Here is a 6635-nt window from a genome sequence, read left to right as displayed (position 1 = left end):
ACAGGTATACCATGTAGTCTGATGATCTCATCCAAGTACAATCTGGCCAACTTCTCCAATGGATATTTCATATTAATCGGCAGAAAATGAGCCGATTTAGTCAACCTATCTACTATCACCCAAATGGCATCATGGCCTCTCTGTGTCCTTGGTAAGCCTGATACAAAATCCATGGTAATATTTTCCCATTTCCACTCAGGTATTTCTAGAGGTTGCAAAAGCCCAGATGGTTTCTGATGCTCGGCTTTAACCTGTTGACAAACCAAGCATGTCTGAACAAATTGGGCAATTTCCTTCTTCATATTTTTCCACCAATATAGACTCTTCAAGTCTTGGTACATTTTATTCCCTCCTGGATGTACTGTAAACTTTGATCGGTGTGCCTCTTCCAAAATTTCTTTTCTAAGCCCTTCATCCTTTGGCATAACCACCCGATTTCGAAATCTTAATATTCCATCTGATCCCAAAGTGAAATCGGTCTGGTCTCCCATCTTGACTTTCTCCACCAACTTTTGCATTTCAGGGTCCTTTTCCTGAGATTCCGTAATACGTCCCAATAAAGTGGAGGTTATCACAATATTCCCCAAAATCACTTTCCTTGGTTCTAATCGAGGATTCCAATAGCTAACTTCCTCCAACAATCGAAATTCCTTAACCATCAATCCAGCCATTTGTACCTGACGGCTCAAAGCATCGGCCACTACATTGGCCTTCCCAGGATGGTACTTAATAATGCAGTCATAATCTTCCAGAAATTCCATCCATCTACGTTGCCTCAAATTCAGCTCCTTCTGAGAAAATAAGTACTTAAGGCTTTTGTGATCTGTAAAAACCTCAAATGTCACTCCGTATAAGTAGTGTCTCCATTTCTTCAAAGCAAAGACCACAGCCGCTAACTCCAAATCATGGGTCGGATAGTTTCCTTCATGCGGCTTCAATTTTCTAGAGGCATAAGCTATCACTTTATCATTTTGCATCAAAACACATCCCAAACCTTCCTTAGATGCATCGGTGTAAACCACAAAACTATCATGTCCATTTGGTAGAGCTAGAACAGGCGCTCTAGTCAACCGTCTTTTCAACTCCTGAAAACTTCCTTCACACTTAGAACTCCAAATAAATTTTCCATTTTTCTTGGTCAACTCAGTCATAGGTCCAGCGATTTTCGAAAAATCCTGGATGAATCTCCGGTAATACCCTGCCAATCCTATAAAACTCCGAACTTCCGTTGGATTTTCCGGTCGTTTCCATTTCGAAACAGCTTCCACTTTAGCTGGATCCACTTTAATCCCATCCTTAGAAATTATATGCCCTAGGAAAGTCACTTCCTTTAGCCAGAATTCACACTTGCTAAACTTAGCATATAGCTGATGTTCCCTCAAGATTTGTAAAACCATTCTCAAATGTTTCTCATGATCTTTCACATTCTTAGAATACACCAAAATGTCATCAATGAAGATCACCACAAATTGATCCAAGTAAGGCTTAAAAACCCTATGCATTAAATCCATGAAAGCGGCAGGTGCATTGGTTAACCCAAAAGGCATTACTGCAAACTCGAAGTGCCCATACCTCGAGTTAAAAGCAGTCTTAGGTATGTCTTTCTCCAAAATCCTCAATTGATAGTAACCTTGCCTTAGATCCAACTTTGAAAACACTACCGCCCCTTGCAGTTGGTCAAACAGTTCATCAATGTGGGGTAGTGGATATTTATTCTTAACCGTAACATCATTTAAACCTCGATAATCTATACATAACCTCAAACTCCCATCTTTCTTCTTTACAAACAAAACTGGGGCTCCCCACGGAGAATCACTCTCTCGTATAAAACCCCGTTCCAACAAGTCCTGTAATTGTAACTTCAACTCCTTCAACTCAGCCGGAGCCATCCTGTATGGTGTCCTTGATATAGGTGCTGTTCCCGGAGCTAAATCAATTTTAAAAGCTATTTCCCGTTCCGGAGGTAGAGACTCCAATTCTTCAGGAAAAACATCAGAAAATTCTTTTACTACCGGTGTGTCCTCCAGATTCACCTTATCGTTAGGGGTATTAATAAGAAAAGCCAAATACCCTTGAGCTCCTTTACTTAACAACTTTCTAGCCCGAATTCCCGAAATAAGTGCAGACGAGGCTAACTTACCCCTCACATCCAATTTCAAGGTCGCTTCCCCTGGAATACACAATTCTACAATTTTCGTCCTACAATTCAGTTGGGCATTATAACGGGCTAACCAATCCATCCCTAGGATCACATCATATCCTTTAATCGCTAAGCCTATCAAATCGGCCAGCAATTTTCTTTCCCTCACGCAAATTTCACTATTCTTATACACCATATTAGCAATTAGACTTTTGTCCCCAGTGGGTGTTTTAACCTCCAAGTCATATGGTAACTTAATTGGCTTCAAGTCTATTCCACTCATGAAATCAGGGTTTACAAAAGAGTGCGTTGCACCCGGATCAATTAAAACCCTAGCTAGGCGGTGAAAGATTGGAATGGTACCTTCGACCACTTCGGTCGCCTCTGGAGCTTGTGGATAGTCCAATGCGTAGACCCTAGCCGGTACTTTCGGTCGACTCCCTCCGGCACTGGTCTGCTTAGAGGTTGATTTTTCAGGCCTCTGCAGGCTTCCCCCTGTCTTCAACGATTTCGGACAATTCGCGATTTGATGCTCAGTGCTCCCACACAGCAAGCATTTTCCCAGCTTTCTCCAGCAGTCATTCTCAGAGTGGTTGGATTTACCACAATACCCACAAGTAACTTGAGGGGTCACAGTCGATCCTACAGATGGTACTCCCCTAGCTTGAGTTGTCCCGCTACGACCTCCCCTAGATAGAGCTCCCCTAGAAGCTCCAGCAGTTCTCGTTCCTCCTTCCCCTCTTCCCTTTTTAGAAGGGTGTACAAACTTACTGGTCTGCCCAGTAGTGCGACTAGGGAAATTCCTTTTTCTATTGTGGAAATCCCTCACTTGAGATCTTGCATTCTCAACCCTTTGCGCTTTCTCTAAAGCCTCAGTAAAAGTAGAGATTTGGGCCGCAGCCAGGCCCTCCTGAAGTTCCACATTAAGTCCCTGTATGAACCTTCTAATCCTCCTCCGTTCATTGGCCACTAGCTCAGGAGCATATTTGGAAAGTTTAGTGAACTTCCCTTCATACTCTGCTACAGTAAGGGTTCCTTGTTTTAACTTAATAAATTCGTCCTCCCTTTTTTCTTGAATTAAGGGCGGAAGAAACTTTTCATTAAACTCCCTTGCGAAATTCTCCCAAGTCCAAGGGGTTTGAGCTCTTTCCCATTTTCCTTTTATCAAATCCCACCAAGCACGGGCTACTCCCTCAAATTGAAAAGCAGCAAAGTTCACTCGCCTATCCTCAGTATAGTCTAGAGCGGCGAATATGTTGGTCATCCTTTCTAACCAATTCTCCGCTACTTCGGGGTCAGGTTCACCCATAAACTTAGGCGGGTTAAACTTTAGGAATCTTTCCAGAGCTCTATCCTCTCCTCTATCCTGGCCCCCAGGTTGGTTAAATGGTCCAGGACCCTGTCTCTCCGCTAGACGTTCTAGGATATCAGTCATCCTATTGATGGCAGTAGCCACTTGGTTACCCTCAACGTTTTCCTGTCCCTGGGTCGGTCCAGTTGCCGATCCCTGGTCATCCCCCTGAGGTTGGGCCTGTCTAGACGCTCGCCCACGGCCTCGACCACTCCTTAATCCTTCCATTAGTCTAAACGTGCCTAGTGCAAGAAATAAATTAATTTAAGCAGAAAACAAGAGTTATATCGAATTTAGAACTAACCAAGAAAGCATTGAAATTAACAATAATTTACATTTATAAGCATGTCAAGTTCGTACAATTAGCAAGTTAGGGACAATTCACAAAATATAGCACACAGGTGCTCAAAAGTATACTTTTAGTCACAGAAGACTAAAGTAAGAACAAGTGCCCAAAAGTAGGCCACACAAGCATGCAAAATACAATGGCCTCGGCACTCGCGTCACCCTAACTAGTCCTAACTGTACCAGTCAAAAGTCAAAAGGGGTCAACGACCAAGATCCTAGTCCATAGCAGGGCTATCAGGAGGAACCTCCTCCTCGGGATCCTCCTCCTCATCATCAGGAATCACCTCAGCAGCGTCCTCAACCAATCTAGTCGCATCAGCCAGAATCTCGAAAGCCCGAGTACGGACATCCCGTCCTAGCCTAGTAAGTCGAGCCCTAGTATCCCGAAGCTCCTCATTAACCACTGCAGATGTGGCTACCTCACCCTCCAGCACTTCCTCAAGCTCAACAATCCGCTCACCCTGAGCGCCAACCATCTGCCTAAGCTCATCTATCTCAGCCTGTAAATCACGGTTGGCATCCACCAACTGACGACACTCGTCGTCCAGAGCATGCACTAGATGGTTCGGGTAGGCGAAAGTCAACCTACACAAACATCGCGGGTATCTGTCATAGGGTGAGTAGCGTACACGAGCTCCTCCTGCTATAGATCGGTAGTAGATAGTCCTAAGGGGCTCGTAATGACCATTCGCATGGCCATTCCCATTAGCTTCCGGGGCTCCATTTCCGTCATCCATACCTGCAAAATAAAATAATAATACCTTTCGGGTTAGAAACTTAAATCACTACCTAATTCCAATATCCTGCAATGCATGCCTAACTTAATCGTTGGTTCATCCCAATCATCACTTGAGGTAGGGCTAACTTAGTTGCTAGCTCGCCTCAAGTATCACTTAGGGTAAGATTAAGTTATCCCATATCGAGTCTTAAAGGTAGAGTATCTAATATGTCTCCCATATAGACCTCTAACCTAGTGCTCTGATACCAACTGTGACGCCCCACATCTCCCTAAGGCGGACCAAAGGGTATCCGCGGACGCCTGCCCAGCTCACGCCAGGACTCAAGCAATTCCATTCAATTTAAAATTGAACTAAACACTTCGACGAGAGCAACATGAATACAATAATGCGGAAGCGTTCAAGCTTAATAAGTCACTTAATGTATATCCAGTACATCGGGTAATCATGAAACGACTTAAATTCAAAGTACACATCAGGGCCCAAACTTTTCAAGTTTACAATTTCCACAAGTACAACCCAAACCAGGGCCTAGTCAAAATATATAACAGGAGTCTTAACAAAATTACAACGGATGGTTTCTCCATATCTCTCCAAGAGTCGGTCCTGTTAAGGAAAACAAAACTATAGGGTGAGCTAAACGCTCGTGAGGCCAAGAACACACATGCAAGCACTTAGTCAAATAACAATCCCAGATTTAATAAATAAAGCCATGTCTTTTCAATAATCAATCAATCAAACAGGAAAAGTAATCAGAAACAATTCAAGGATATAGTAGCTCTCAGGAGCTAAGTTCCACTCGATCTGCCGTTGTCATTCGTATACCTTCCCGCATTGACCCTCCTGTCAACCGGGTCGGTATTTCCATTTCCGTAGATCACCACTTACTTCCCTCCGTCCACCGTACACCCCAAGGGCCCACAATGGCCAATATTGGGCGATACTCAACGAGTATGCCAAGCAAGACCTCTTATTAGGTCGAGCTTATTTGTATCTCATGGCTCGTCCAAATCCCCGACCAAGCCCATTACTGGCTCGAGTCTAAGGACGGCCTATGAGTTTGGGCGTCCCCCATTCATTTGAAAGTCGAGGAGGTTCACTCCAACGACATAAGCATTCATGACATAACATTGCATTTCATTCATTCATTCAATACATTTCATTCATTCATTTGAAATTAGAACGAGTGCGATAAAGTACGCACCCGCCCTTATTTTTAAAACTTTCAACAAATCCCACAAATAAGCTAGTATCAAAATTCACACACTTGACACTCACCGAGCAATTCAATAAGAATTATTTTCCGGAAGTTCAAGTGTCCACGGTGAGATCCTCTTGAAGGTCTCCTTGCGCGCCTGGCAATTTAATAGTGGATAATCACACAATTAACCCACTTATCAAGAAAGATTGTACACTAGTACAATCTAAGAATTATTTTGCAAAAAGGAACCTCAATTACACGTAGATCGAGGTTCAACTTGCCTTTTATTAGGTACAATATTATTTGAGTTTTTATCATGAAAATCGAGGGCAAAACGTTTGAATAATACTAAGAGAATTAAGAGTTTTGGAAAAAAAAACTCCTTTGCCTTGAAAAGTGAGAATTTCAGTTTTATCCTAAATCTTTGAAAAATCGTAACTCGCTCGGTATAAGTCGAGAATTGGAAAACTTTATACCGTTGGAACCCTCTGAGAGAGTACTATAAGTTCCTAGAAGACACTTTTCCATGAATCGAAGTGAAAAGTGGTCAAAAATGGGCTTGAAGACGCAGGGTGGGTTTTCATGGCAGAATTAAGTTGGATTTCGGCCAACTTTGGAAATTCGGCACGATTCACACGTTGCAAACCGGCCTCTGAAATTTTCAGCTCAATTAGTGTTGCAAGTGAAGTGTATGACAAAACAAGCGGATCAAGAATCGGAGTTTCGAGCACCGAGATACGGTAGCCCGAAGTTGAGCAAATTCAAGACTGGATGAGAATTTTCCAGATTTGAACCTCTAACTTTAGTAATTCAATTGGGTATCGAAACGAACTTGAATTGGCACCAAAATTGGCAGTA

Source organism: Coffea arabica, chromosome 10c (assembly GCF_036785885.1).
Source record: "Coffea arabica cultivar ET-39 chromosome 10c, Coffea Arabica ET-39 HiFi, whole genome shotgun sequence".
NCBI classification, from domain to species: domain Eukaryota; kingdom Viridiplantae; phylum Streptophyta; class Magnoliopsida; order Gentianales; family Rubiaceae; genus Coffea; species Coffea arabica.
This window is presented reverse-complemented; position numbering follows the sequence as displayed.